The 15339-nt window shown below is 41.3% G+C and overlaps 1 protein-coding gene across 4 annotated transcripts in view; it reads left to right on the top strand.

Annotated features, from left to right (window-relative positions):
* The window catches only part of LOC101487321 (galactosylgalactosylxylosylprotein 3-beta-glucuronosyltransferase 1), an 89078-nt gene that overhangs the window by 28594 nt on the left and 45145 nt on the right, over positions 1–15339 (top strand). For all 4 annotated transcript variants that reach the window (XM_076892365.1, XM_004543926.4, XM_076892364.1 and 1 more), the window contains exon 2: positions 3677–3891. The gene's annotated coding sequence lies outside the window, so the exon portion shown is untranslated. The remainder of the gene's footprint in view (positions 1–3676; positions 3892–15339) is intronic.

Below are 15339 nucleotides of genomic sequence, written 5' to 3'. Positions count from 1 at the left end.
AAAGAGGAGGGAAAGGATAGAATAGCGAGCTTGAAGTGGAAAGAAGAGGAAGGGAGAGGAAGAAGGGACGTGGTGACAGGCGTGCACAGCTGGTGAAACCGTCCATGTTAGACTTTGCCAAGACGGATGTTAAACTTAGACCCGCGTGTGCATTATTAATATTGACTACGTACACGAGAATAAAGAAGCATTTACTCACTAACTGACACGTCTGAATTAATCATAGAGGCACGATCAATTCTCTTTCATGATAAACCTGGCAGCTTCCTCTTAAATGACAGACGTCGTCAAGAATTTTTTTTTTAAGAGCCAACAGCTCAGTCATTATCTCAGGTATGACCTGACATGCCATCAAAAATTCATTAGAGGACCTAATGTTGTTTTTATTTAGCTTTTTTGTTTTTTCATCATTATTGATGTCTTTAGAATCCAGTATTTCTATCAAAAAATGTGTACTAGTGATGAACAAGGGTGATTGTTGGATTAGTTGGTAGAGTTTCTGCAGTGGAGTCCAGCAAAGGCCCCACCCTCTGTTGACGCAGAGATATAAAACAGTTTCCATAGTGAATCTTGCTGAAAATAAGCATCCACTTCTGTTTTCCCATAGCGTACTGATTGCCTTTTTAGCCTTGGGCAAGTAAATCTATGTGGATACAATATATTGTTGGGGGTCTATATACTTTAAGTGTGCATGTATGTGTGTGTGCTACATGATATGGTACTCACATGGCTCCCGGTGGGTCTTTCAGGTTTAGACTGAACTGGGAAGAATAGAACCTGCAGGGCTGTTAAAGCTTCTCTTTCGGACTCCGGGCTTAGAAAATGGTGCAGCAGTGAGTGTACATACAGAAACACGAATCTCAAACACAATCAAGGGAGGAATATCTGCAGGTGCACTTTTGTTTTTACGTTAATTGCTTCTTTGTCTGCAAGTCAGGCTTTGTTCGTGTAAGACAACTTCTGGGTTATGAATTATCGCTCCTTAATGATCGTGCGTGCAAAAAATAGCATGTGTGAAAGCAAGTGCACCCCCACCTGTGTTCTGATGGGCTACATTAGTATGTTTGAAGTCAATCAATACCAACGCTAGCCTGTCTCTGATTCCTCTCCTTGCTCCCAGAATCCAATCTTACATTTTCAGGTTTTTGGCTCTTCATCCGTCACTGTCAGATGCACAGATTGACGTGGTCACAGTGGTCATTTCGTATTAGAGCCACCGCGGCCCTCTGCGCAGTGGTGAGATTGTCTGAAAAGTGTGTCTCCCTCAATGTGTGTGTGTGTGTGTGAGACAGAGAGAGAGGGTGTGTTTTTAAGTGTTTGCTGTCTGGTCATGGAGCAGAACATGATAGAACAGTGGTTGAATGGTGTTAGAGCCAGCTGCTGGAGTATGGAGTTGGTGCTTGAATGAGTTTTCAAGTACTTTGGACATTTTAATACCACATCAAATGCATCACTCTGTTGTTTTAAGACTTAGTTGTAGTTAGATGCTTTACTTAAGAATGGCAGTAGCCCTTTATCACTGTTTCCCTTTTTATTTTTTAACTGTTCGAAGAGTCGATGCAGGACTGCTTCTAGCTGTGATGAGCACAAAGACATTATGCTGCCATGTAGATGCTGAGTTGTGTTTCAAGAAGCCATTGTCTTGGTCAGTGGAGGCGTGGTAAACAGTGCTGCCAGCCAATCACAGATGTAGCTCAACAATTCCGCATGTGGAAATGTAGAGATGTTGGTGGGTAAATAATAAAATGCAACAATCTCCGGCAAACATCTAAAGCACTCTAACGTCAGCATCAATGCCATTATTTGTGATGTACCACAGCTCCTATCAGCGGTGTACTGTTGTAACCATAGCTACCTATTTTGGTTTAGTGCTGGGTTTTATCTTGAACCCCTGATGACCTACAGCACAGCTTGAGATTCTTCCTTTGGTCACCCAACTGCATAACCTGAACATTATTGCTGTTTGTGCCTACTGGGTAACAAGGTCCCTTTGAATACTTAAAAATATTTTTCCTTTAGTTTTCCAGTTTCACTGGCCCTGACAGCTGTCTGTTCACATCACATTATTATTTTTTTGGTGTGTGTGTTTTTTAATTTCCCATGCTATTTTAATCATATATCTCTAAAACATTTTTTTAGAAGTCCGATATTGCTGTGGCTCTGGGAATAACCGTGACACTTCACAACCAACTCAATGAAAATAAAGTAGCATTGGTAGCACAATGATATATTGTTCCCTGTTGTGCAAGAGGTGCAGGTTTGCAGTCTTTCATCTCTGTCATGTCAAAGCACAATACAACATTGTGTGATGGAGACAGAGGGCGCGTGTTTGTGAGTGATGTTGTAGGTACCAGGAGAATACATATGAATTTACCATAGGGTTCTTTTTGCTTTGCCGATAGATGGATAGTTAGAATGTGGAAAAAATAAAAATAGTATATTCTACAATAAATAAACAACAAAGTCAGAGTAAAAGGTCCTCATACTGTGAGATAAAAAAATATACACGTACAACAGTGATATAAAAAAAACAGAATGAATTTGCATTAATAAATAATATAAACACTATAAATCTAAGAAAACGTGACAAGGAGGTATTATACAGAAATACTGAAGTAGTGTAATGTGCAGGTCGTCCTCAATGTGGGGGATATTCATCTCTGACGTCTTTCAGCCTGTCTTTGTACTAGCTGATTCTTCCACCTCAATTACAGTAGCTTCATATTCATTTCCAATGGCTTCATTTTTAGTTGTTCCCATTTTATGCTGCCGAGCGTGCTTCACATTCTTGTGCTCGGGATGAGTCCAACAGAAGGGGCATTTCCCGTGTTTTTGAGATAATTGCTTGCTCCCCTTATAAACAGCCCCTGTTGAATTTAAATTAAGCCAGTAACAAGCCTGCAGCATAGCATGCCCTCTGGATTGCACCCTGTCAATAGGCTGTTAACGTGTCCGACCCTTGTCTTATTTTGCCTCGTGTGGCATCAGCTGTTCCCCTTGTACATCCGCAGCGGCTGCCCACAGGCGAGTACAACCAACACAGTGGCAGATGAGGACGCCAGAGGAAGTCTCATCAATAATGGAGAGCGGTAGAGGAGGAGGAGGGGAGGAGGCATGTAGAGGAATTGTGGTAGAGTGAGTGAGAAGTGCAGCTGGTGTGTTTCTTTCATTTCTTCCAAATGGACATTTTGAAATGATGCTCCCCAGAGGCCACGCATAAGAGGAAGGCAGCTATTAATAGCTGATGGGTTGAACAAGTTGTTAAAGTGCTTTTTTGTGATTCATTTTTTCCCCAGGGAGCAAAACAAATAAAATAATAATTTTTCTTGGAGGCCATGCAGGTGCCTGACTTACAGCTTGACCAAAACACAGACTAGCAGATTGCACTCCATGAGACACACCCCATGAGTCAAAAAACTATTTCTTGTCTGTCAAGCAGCATGCAGCTTAAGCTGGGAACAGACACACACACACAATGATTATCTTTCCTGACAGCTGTCCAGATGCAAACAGAAAATCTGTCACACGGCCACCGAGAATGACCGCGTGGCTCTCGTAGTGTGGCAGCTCCTCCGCCCAGCAACCATCCTGCTCGTTCCTTCCCTCAATGCCCCTCATTGTATTAGCAAGAGGAGGACCATTCTTACTCACATCTCTCGTGCTCTTGTTTCCCCAGGGGCCAGCCCAGAGGAAGTGAAACTGTTGCAGGAGTTCGGATGTCACCCCCGTGTCACGGCTTCCACTCAGCTTGACCAGCTACACCCACACACAAACATATCTCTGCTCCCCGAAGGACGCCAATTAACAGCAGGCCTGAGACAAAGAGCAAGGAAGAAGGGAATACGCTCTAGGAGGCGCCTGTACCTGCAGTGGAAGGGGACAGCACTGCTTGTGAGTATCGCATTGTTCTCGTGGTGCTCGGGTGAACACATTTTCGCACAACTGATCATGTGATGCTACCTATTTCATATCTTTTTCATAGCAAAACAAAAAGAAATTGAGTTCATAAACATAATGAACAATATGAGATATGTAAGATATTGACTTTCTTGTTAGGTGCAATGCAAATGTAGCTAGAAGTGTTTTTCCAATATCACAATAGATTTTATCTGTGTGTATCTCTTGGAAACAGCTGGGCTGAACCTGGCAATCTTGCTTTGTTCTCTTTTTTCCTGTTACTTACACAGCAGCTTTATTTAATAAAGTTCTAAGTTTTAATAAAGTTCTTTTATTAATAAAGTTCTATCTTATCTTATCTTATTTATCTATTTTTCTACAGGAGAGCTAAATTTAACACTCAAAGGATGTGGTTAAATCTTTCTTACTCTCAGCCTCACTCTATCACGGCTGTCTTTCTTCTTTATGTCTTGTTTCCTGTCCAATAGAAGTTACATTTCCCAGAAAATCCAGCAGAGGAATTAGGTAGACGACAGGGGCAAAATGATCTGGCAGATCCACTTACCTCCTCTGTCTATGATCCCCCTGGCCTCTGATATTATTAGAGGTTGATATATATGTAGAGAACAGCAGCGGGAGAAGGCTGGGTAGGGGAGTAAGATGGGGAAGGCAAGGTGCAAGAGCTCAAAGACCCAGGGCTGCTGATGACAAAGCCGAGGCAATAATCTGAAGGTGTAAAAGCTGGAAATGATTAGACAGTGAGGGGAGAACAACAACTGGAAAAGATTTCAATGTTAAATCACTCGCAGACTCAGATTTCTCCTCCTTACAGCTCTCAAAGAAAATATAGATATAAATATAGATATGATGGCTCTAAGCTTTTTACTGTTATAAAACATGAGCAAAATAAAACATGTTAGCACTAGGATATCACGGATGTGCATGTAATGCAAACGCAGGTCAACCAAGTCCATTTCACACTTTGCCTCTCTAAAGCGTGAAATGGACACAAAGTTGTAGTACCAGCAGGGGGAGACAATATGTTTGAAGCCAAGAAGTCGGTAGTGAACAAGGAAGGCATGAAGTACATTCCAGTCCCTCTATGGCACAGGTGTCGAACTCCAGGCCTCGAGGGCCGGTGTCCTGCAGGTTTTAGATGTGTCCTTGATCCAACCAGCTGATTTAAATGGCTAAATGACCTCCTCAACATGTCTTGAAGTTCTCCAGAGGCCTGCTAATGAACTAATCATTTGATTCAGGTGTGTTGGCCCAGGGTGAGATCTAAAACCTGCAGGACACCGGGCCTTGAGGCCTGGAGTTCAACACCCCTGCTCTATGGCTATGGCTAGGTGGCTAATATTTACATGTAAATGTGTTCAAAATGTCTCTTTAAACACTTTTTGTGATTATTTTCATGTTAGCTTGAAATAAAATATCGCAAGTTACTACATCGCCGTACTACTGCATATATGCAACCCACTGCTACCGCTTTGCAGTATACAGTATAGGTCTTAGATAACTTATGGACCATTAACTAAGATCAAAACACCAACTAATTAAACTTGCCTGATATTTAGATAAAGGGTTTAATTTATAAAGAGAAATCCAGTAGAAACAAAAATTCGTTGAAAAAAGTGGTTTAATAGAAATTCATGCTTTTGTGAAAAGGTAGACTATAAATACAGCTCTTAGATGTCCTTTTACTACAAGCAGCTATTTTCTTAGTGTGCTACTAGGTTTTTGTTTGGACAGTCAAGGTTAACAGGCCTACCATTACTTTTGATTTGGCAAAGACACAAGTTTGACATATGTTTTGCTAATTTTTTGCAAGAAGCACATCGAGAGCACAAACCATCAAGGCTGTTCACGCTCTAGGTGTTATTTACTTTCACTGATGTACTGTAGTATTTGTTTTTTCTGTATGGTCATTTGGCTTCCTTTATCCTTTTTTTAATGTACTTTAAGGTGTACCTTGGATGATGTAAGCCAAATTTTAATGGATTGTTAACATGACCCTACTCTACACCCCTACAAAGTTTTATCAGTATTCATTCAAAGCTATGGTGATTACAGTCACACAAAACATAACCTCCTTCGGGAAGGTGACAACAACAGATTAGTGCTGGATGGTCTGCCACAAACTTCTGCAAAGACATTCTTAGTTTAGATCACTGCTGACTTTTGTGAACTCTTCACTTTTCATAATCGGAAATTCCTCAACAATTATTGACTGGATTCTCATGACGTTCCCCTCAGAAACCTTTATAAATAAATTTGTGAAACTTATTTGAGTCATAAGCTGCACGATGCAGCTCACCATGATTAGGCATCTCCTGTTTGCATTTGTGGATGCTCCAAGGCCTGTCTGGGAACTTTTTTCTGAATTAGAAAGAGAGGACAAGATCTTGCTGCTCCTTTTTTGTGACTAAAGGGGAAAAAGTTGTGCTCACCTTATCTGGAAGAGATTAGGCTAGTGAAAAAAATCATAAACGTGGCCTAATACGCTCCGTAAATGTGTGTAGTCCCCTCTGTTTTCATCTGCACCAATTTGCAGTGAATCGCCCTGCATATCACAACTGGGTCTACTAAGTGGTAATACCACATGAGTGAAAACCTCTCAGGATTTCTCCAACACGATTTAACACATAAAAAGACTGCATTATATTATAAAATCATTGCATTTATTCAGCAACAGGGTTGTGTAACCACACTGATTTCAGCATTTAGCCACAGAATCCACACAGGATCTCCTCTGCACACTGTCCACAACCATTAATTAGCGGATATCTGTGCGAGTACATGGAGATCATGGATGCAGATAAATGCCAAATGTGCCTGCTCTTGAGTATAAAGCCAAATGATATTCTTCTGTCTTAAATGTAAATGTTTTGGCTGAAAAGAAAATGACTGACTTCAGGGTAACAGACCAAAAAGCCAAACAACAAACAAGGAGCTGTGTCAAATGCACATACAGGTCCATGCATCAGCTGTAATGATGTAACTGCAGAGGTCTGTAAGTGCACTTACATATCCGCACGGTCTGTGCCGAGACTGACCATCAAAAAGCATTTAACAGACTCTAAGAGCAAGGCCTTACAATATTCAACACAACAACCTTGCACTATGCACTACATGTTTAAACGACAGGAGTTAACTTTCTTGGACTTTTTAAAGAATATTGCCACTGTCGGTGTCCTTAAAGGCAAACTGCCTCCTCTAACATGTAAAAAAAAAAAGTGGCACAACACTATAACACTTCATGATCATAGCTTTATTTACAGTCTCTCCACCAAGCTTAGAGCAAATAGCTTATGTTGGGTAATAATTTAGATAGCACTCCAAACCCCTTTAATTAGCGCCGACTAATCAACATAGCAGCTTCTCATCATAGATTTATGGACAGCCATGATTGCTGCCAGGGTGAAATTAACTCTTTCCATCTGCAGGGAACTGCTGAAAGATGCTTGGCTCAAACACACTCCTCCTTCTCACACACTGACATGAGCTTAAGCAGGCAAACACACACACATAAACACACACATGCATATATGCAGATGAGACTTGTCTCTTCCTTCTGGCTGTCTCTGTAGAGCTGCCACACATGCTGCGTTGCGTCTCGGAGCACCAGGAGGCCGGGGTTGACTTGAATTAAACTGAGAGGATGTCCTTTCCAGATCTGCAGACGGCCACACAGAAACACCCCAGTGCAACCCCCCACCCCCAGCTCCTCATCCACCCACAAGAAAAAGACAGTCAGAAAAAGACAGAAGAAGAAAGAGCATAAGGGAGATAAATGAAAGAAAGGAGGGGAAAGAAGTGAGGCTAGAGACGGGGTGGAGAAGAGGAGAGAGTTAATAAATAAGAGGCAGGGAGAAATTGCCTGTGAGAGATAGGGTTGGGAGATGAGGTGGAGTTGGAGGAGGACAGGAGAGTAAGAAGAAGGGAAGGAAGATGAAATTATGTGCATGTGTGTGTTCATGATAGAGTTTGGCAGAGAAAGAAGAGAGTTGAGACAGTAAGCCTGGAGAAGCTCATGCCACCGGGGGCATATTGAATATACAGAAAATCCTTCTCCTTTGCCTGGTTAGTAATAAAAAAAATACACACACCAGTGGTTTATAACAATAGCTACAACATAAAGCACGCTTTTCAGGCAATATGTCATCAAAGCAACAGCCAATCATTATATTTTCAGACATGGCAGTCTACTAGTATTTAAAGAAAGAAACATTACTCAGGCAACTAAGAAGTTCCCATCTTTTTTCAAACGTGGGATTTTGATACTGTCCCTGTCACAACACTGCTGTGGTTTTCAGCTCAAGACAAGACATTTTATGACCGCACCATTAACTATTGTAACAGATTCACTGGGCAGATGATCCGAATGCTGGACATGGGCGGCAGAGATAAAATCCAAAATCGAAATCTGTAATCGACTATCTTGAGGTCACACAGGCACTCAGGCAGAGTCTGACTCTGAACAATGATCCATAAACAAATGCAAATCAGAAACAAAAGAAAACATGGAAAATATAGCTCTGAAAGCGACAGGAAAGCTTGGCTGTGAAGAATGACAAGACAATCTGGAGAGAGTGATTCATAACTACTGGCAGGTGGTGTTTAAAAAAAGCAGGGAAAAAAACCAAGATTAGAAGTAAAACTACTGAAACTCAAGTGAGTGATTTCAAATTAAATCAGGAAGTAACTAAACAGAAACCCCAAATAATGACAACAGTAAATAACTGTGATGCACATTTTGCTTTTATACGATGAATAAATGACTCAATCAGCGACTCAGTCAACTCTGAAAGTAAACATTAATTCATAAAGATGGACTCCAATAGTCTGTGAAACACAAGCAGGGGTGAAATAGCATTACACAAAACTGAATTAAGTCTGTAAAAAGATTATTTGACATTTTTCTTTTTTGTCTGTGTTTCATTTCTAATCAAGGTTGATGTTAGAAGCAGGGAAAATGGGCAAGCGTAAGGATTTGAGTGAGTTTGATGACAAGAGCCAAGTCGTGGTGGCTGGGTCAGATCATTAGGATGCACTGTGGGAAGAAGGCAAGCCGATAGAGGCAGTGTGATGCTTTGGACAACGTTCTGTTGGGAAAGCTTGGGTCCTGCCATCCAGTATTCTGTGATGCCTGAGGCCTCTTTCAGCAGGATAATGCACTCTGCCATAAAGCAAAAATTATTCAGGAATGGTTTGACAAACACAACAATGAGTTTGAGGTGTTGATTTGGCCCCCAAATAACCCCAGATCTCAATCCAATCGAGCATTTCTGAGATGTGGTGGACAAACAATTCCAATCCATTGAGGCCCGACATCGAAACTTGCTAACATCTTGGTGCCAGATACCACAGCACACCTTCAGAAGTCTAGTGGAGTCTAAGTCTCTATGGGTCAGGGCTGTTCTTGCAGCAAAAGGCGGAGCAACACAATGTTAGGCAGCTGGTCATAATGTTGTGCCTGATTGGTGTATGATGTAAGGCTGATGATGCTTTATGTTGCTGCTCCACTGGACTCCTGTGCTATACAATTACAGCTTAAGCACATAGCTGTTCATGTGTTTATGGAGCCTGTCAGACAGTGTAATAGTGGAGTATAGGGACTCGGGTAATGAACACTTCAGTCATCAATCACAGGTAACACCATGCGCAAAACACGTGCCTTAATGTGCCTCGGTCTTTAGTCTGAATGCTGAAGCTGTGATAATCTCCTGCATTGAGGTAGATTACAGCAGTGTCTGTGTATCCTGGCCCCAAGCTGCACAACATATTTACAATAGGCAATCTTTTTGTGCATCCCACCTCCAAACATTGTTATTAACAGTAAGTGCTTTTGCTATTCTGTTCTAGCATACTGCGTCTCTCCTGTGCCCTGGATGATAAACACGTTAGAGACCAAATTTGTGTGTGTGTGTGTGTGTGTGTGTGTGTGTGTGTGTGTGTGTGTGTGTGTGTGTGTGTGTGTGTGTGTGTGTGTGTGTGTGTGTGTGTGTGTTGAGCAAGAAATTGGAACATAAATTATTAAGTGAGAATGCACCTTTAAAATATAGAAAAGAAAAAAAAGCACCCACTGTATTTTCTACTTATGCCTGCAAAGTAGGCGATCCTTGAATTTCCTGCTTAAGATGATGCAGGATGAGCTTGTTACCCTTAATACAGCAAAGGCTTTGCTCATCATTGTTGCTCTAAATCTAATGTAAGCCTTTCGCAGCATTTCTTCTGCCCTTTGTGGCACAAGCTTTGTTCTGTAATGACACTAAGCAGAAATTCGGCGGTCTGCGTTTTCTCTCATTTCAATTTAGGGCATTAGCTGCTGAATCATTCTCAGATTGATGATGCAGTTCCAGCCATGACACACTATCATTGTATGTGATTACTTACACGCAAGGGAAATGGCACTTCAAAGATAATAACACATATTTGGTGGTTTTCGGAAGCCCTTAAATGCATCAATATTGACTTGGATTCCCCACCCTGTTCTGCAATTACATTTGTGCCCCTGGCATTTTTTTGTAGAGCTAATTCTTACAAACCAAGCAAGCATACAAATGACTGACCTAAAAAAATGTGCTGAAAAAGCATCTCCTATGAAAATGCTTTGTGAATGAGTTATTGTTTAGTCATTTCTACATGGTTTTCAGACTAAGAGAGACCTTCTGCACCACCTACTAACTGCTGGCTTCAGGAGTAATGAATGCCTTGTTTTACGACACGCAAGCATAAAATATGCGCAAAAATATTCAAATGTGATCTTTTCCGAAATGCTAAAAGGCCTGTGTGCAACAGTAGCTTGCAGCAGTTCTTAATGGGGATGCAAAATGTAACGCACATGTATACAGAGCAGATTCTTCAGACGTGTATGATATCGTGTTGTAAGGTTAAAAGGAGTGAAGTGTTGTGCTATGATGCAACCGCTTGCAATTTCATTGTTGTGATGAGAAATGTCTCCTATTGTTACCCTCTTAAACACTGAATTATTCAGTGCACACCAACCTAGTTTTCCGCGTAAACCAGTCGAATAAGAGATAAGATAGCATTATTGTAACAAATACACAACTCGTGCTGACAGGATGCCAAATCGTGATTAAAAACACATGTTTTCTGCCCAGAAAAACAGGTCTAAATGGGTGCAGCAGATCAATGAAAATTCAGCATTTGGATAACTCCATTCCACCTCGATCAACATGACCCAAATAACAGCAGTCTCCTCGGCATGTTGGGATATATCCAGAAAGCCAGCTGAATGTAGCGCTGTATGGTACCTGCACACAGCGAGCTCCTGCAAGATTAGATAACTAGAACTGCTTCAAGACTCAGCGAGGTCTTGGGGAATTGTGAAAGTTGGTATTGAGCTGTGTGATGAAACCCACACACGTATAGACAACATGAGGCCATCTGCGGCAGGCACAAATACAAATGTATCGACTTGTGCACTTGGACAAACCTGGAGATCATGAAGGCTTTTAAAGAACTTAAATCACCCCCAAAGCCCATCAGACCACATCAGTGTGTGGTCTGTTATTAGGCAGTCAGTGGCCAGCCCAGCTACCGCAACTTAATAGAGCAACAGCCTCAGGTGGGAGGCAAAAAAGGAATACAGCAACATCGTCTCGCTCTGCAGCTTTACAGCCCAAAACAACCCTTCCAAAAGAGCCTTTTTGTTCAGTTTTCAAGCTTAACATATGGACACTGTGTGTGTTATTTTCAAATGGGCAGCCAATTGCATTCGGAAATAGATTTTTCGAAGTTAAAGTAAAACAGGGGAAATCTGCAGAATAAACGACATTATTATTAGTTGTCTTGCCTTAACTGTCGCAGTCCTGACGGTTGAGTTAGCCAAGAGTACTGAACACTGCCATATTACAGTTTTTCTCAAATGCTAAAACACATTTCACAAACGTTACCACCAGGTCCCCCAATGTCCAAACACAACACCCTTCTCTAAAGCTACATAAACACAACCACACCTTCCCACTGCAAAACTCAAACTCCCACACCAAGAGAGCAGCTCGAAGCTGTCAAAACTATAAACACTATACACAGCATTACACACTACAGCAAAACAATTGAAAACACAATGCTCAATTTGTGAGAAGGTTCTTTGTTTCATAACTGCCAATGCATATTTTAGAAGCTATACAGTAACGGATCGTCGTAGATCTCTGCAGAGGATTAGGCATTTAGATTTGTGAGTTTCATATGAGTAGTATAAATCTATAGAAAATCCTGCATGTACGTACACTACTGTAACACAACTCAATGCAAAAACAGACTCTATTGCACACAACAGTAATCTTGAAAACATGAACAGGGTGTGAAGTTTTTTTATTTACGTTATTCACACCACACACACACCACAATCACTGTGCGGCATCATGTCGCTGAGCTGTTGCTCGCATCTCGTCCGTAATGATGGTGCGAGGTTGTCTTGCTCTCCCTCCTGGACCTTCTCCTCTCCCATGTTGGCCTTCTCCTCTTCCTCGTTGGTCGCTCCTCTTCCTCCTCTCATTTGAACTCCTCTTCCTCATTGGCCTGCTCCTCTTCTTCCAGGGCCAGCTCTTCTCCCTCCTCTGCATCAAATTCCTCTTCCCCTGACTCTGCCTTCATCCATTGTGTTTGTTTGGAACCTTCAGCATACTGTGCACTCTGAACTTGCTTTTACATGTGGGTACAGCATTAGCAACAAGTGTCTTCAATTTTGAGTCATTGTGTGTAGTGAATGACGCCAGGTGTGTTCCCTGTGTTCAAAGATTGGTGACTGTGGCAAGCATTTTGCATCACATGGGCTTTCATTTGAGGATATGAGCAGAGTTGTTTTGCAACATGTGTTTTAGCAAGGAAAAATGTGTTTAGATTTATGAGTACAGAGGGTTGTGTTTTGTGAATTGTGTCTTCATGTGACATGTGTTTATGGTACTGGAATATGGTGGCTACATTTAGTAAATGTGTTTAGACTACTGGTCATTTGGGTTACAGGATTGGCTTTTGTGTTTTAACATTTGAGAAAAACTGTAAGAGGACACGGTGTCTTTCTGCTCCTGCACTGCCACATGTCAAGATTATAAGATGCCTTCTTGGCAGATTTGTACTTTATAGTATCGCCAAGAAATCAAACATTTTCTGTTGAAGTTAGAGCTGAGCCATACTGATGTTGTGGCCAGCTATGTTTTTAGCATGGAAAGTCGTTATTTACCCAGAATTCGCAGAAAACCGGACAAAAACTAGCCCCCTTGTGCCATTTTGTGTCTGCAGTGGGATTGCCCCCCTTTTGCTTTCAACAAATTCATATTTTAGAAGATGCAAATTGTGTGTGGATGCACAGGCGAGCAAACAAACAAATGGATATGATGATTAATAGCTGTACTCGGTTGCATTCAAGGCAGCGAGGTTGATAATGAACGGAGATATTTAAATGTTCTGAGCTCGCCAAGCATGACAAAACAAACACGCGGTAGTTCGTGGAGTGTTTAAGTTATAGACAAACACACACACACACACACACACACACACACTGAACAAAAGCAATTTAAGAAAAGTGTGTGAGGCTGCCTTGTCATATAGGAATATTTTTATTATTAGGCCTGTGCTGCATGTGTTTTAAATTTTAAGTTCTGCTTGGGCCAAGATCCGCATCGAAATCTATAAACATAGACTAGTAGGCTAAACATAGGCTAATCAATAGTGGGCCGATGGAAAAAACAATCCTCTCCAATGTTCAATCAGAAGTTATTTGATAATGCAACACCACTACAGGGAGAAAGGGTCATTTCTCCTCTTGCTGGCACATACACTGCTCATGACACAGCACGAGAGAGGCGAGGAGAGAACGCCAGCCACTCAGAATCACATTAACGCACCGCCCTTCAAATTCTCCAAAGAGAGTGTGATACTTTTTGTTCAAACACTGGTTTATTCCTAGAATGATTATCCCATTTTCTTCCCTGCAAGCAAATGAATGTTAAGACATTTTGTGACAAAGACTGATAACGTGTGAGGAGTGGCAATGAAACTATGCAGGAAAATAATGAGAGCGTACACAGTCAGAAAATGAAAGCGTCCTCCATAGTTCACTGAAATGGAAAATCTTTCAAAAGAACAGTGACAATTATGAAAAAGCACATAATTAATATAAACATTTGACATTATTGTATGATTACAGAGAGATGAATGATTGTGTTAAGCAGGCAAGCTTTCTACCTGCTTAATGGTTATGCTCAATCCACCCAAATCATTTTTTAAAGGTCACAGGGCTTTAGAGGTCAGTCAGAATTTAGCAGATACATTCATCAAAGTCATGATAATATCTAATCTGCTTATGGTTCTTATTTTAAAACTGTGATAGTAATAATATTACTGGCCTTTAGTATTACTTTATAATGTGGATTTATAGGTCTTTAACCTAGAATGATTTGGTGTGGAGAGAAAGAAATCCAGGCCCTGATTCGTTTAATCTGCAGTAAAATGCATGCTCACAGTGACTGAATAGAGCTTAGGTAACACCTGATTGTACTCCAGTCCCATCCATATCATCCCCTCCAACTTTGTTATTGTCCAGCCCTCTCATCCTGGAGGCTTTACAGCTGGATGGCCTAATTGGAACCATTTCCACATATAATATGGCAGCCCCACGGGGGCTCATTATGCAGTAGATACTGGTTAGACTGACCTCAGCTATTCTTCAGCCTCTGCCTCTTCGCAGTCCTGTGGTTTAGTCCGGTGATACGGTATGGTTTCCTTCATCCTACAGGCCATTGATTACCATTTGGAGGAAAAAATTCATGCTGGCTGTGTGATCATACTGCGTGTGACTGCGTTAGCGTGTAAGTTTTTGTGTTGCTACGGGCACGATGCTGGGCACTGCAGAAATGACTCATCTCTCATGTACCAAAACTCAAAAGAAATCAATGGCTGCTGCAAAGATATACACGCTACAGCTCCAGTTTGAGTAGCTTCGTGTAAAAATTGGGACATCTGCTTGATTTATAACAGCAAAGTTTATAAATAGCAGTTTAAATGGGTAGTTTGCTGTTTTGAGAAATGTATGGCTAGAGGAGAAGACTGATTCTACTGTCACGTCTGTCTGCTAAATACAAGGCCACAGCAAGCAACCAATTAGCTTAGCACAGACAAAGTAAACAAGTGGAAGCTGCTAGCTTACCTCTGTGTGAAGGTAGCAAAATCCATCTACCAACACTCTAATTGGCAGTGTCTTTTTTTAAACCAAGACTTTTAGACTGAAGTGAAAAGCAAAAAATTGGAGCCCTGTGGTGAATCGATTCTGGCCTCTTTGCTAAGATTAGAGTTTTAGGTGCTTTTTTCACTGTTTTTCCTCACCTAGCTTAAAGTGAATAGACATCTTTCCAGAAAGAAATCCCCTTTTTTCAACTTTATTGCTGTCAGTAGTAACACACATGGACAAAAGTGCTG

This window comes from Maylandia zebra, linkage group LG14, assembly GCF_041146795.1.
Source record: "Maylandia zebra isolate NMK-2024a linkage group LG14, Mzebra_GT3a, whole genome shotgun sequence".
NCBI lineage: Eukaryota > Metazoa > Chordata > Actinopteri > Cichliformes > Cichlidae > Maylandia > Maylandia zebra.
This window is presented reverse-complemented; position numbering and strand designations above follow the sequence as displayed.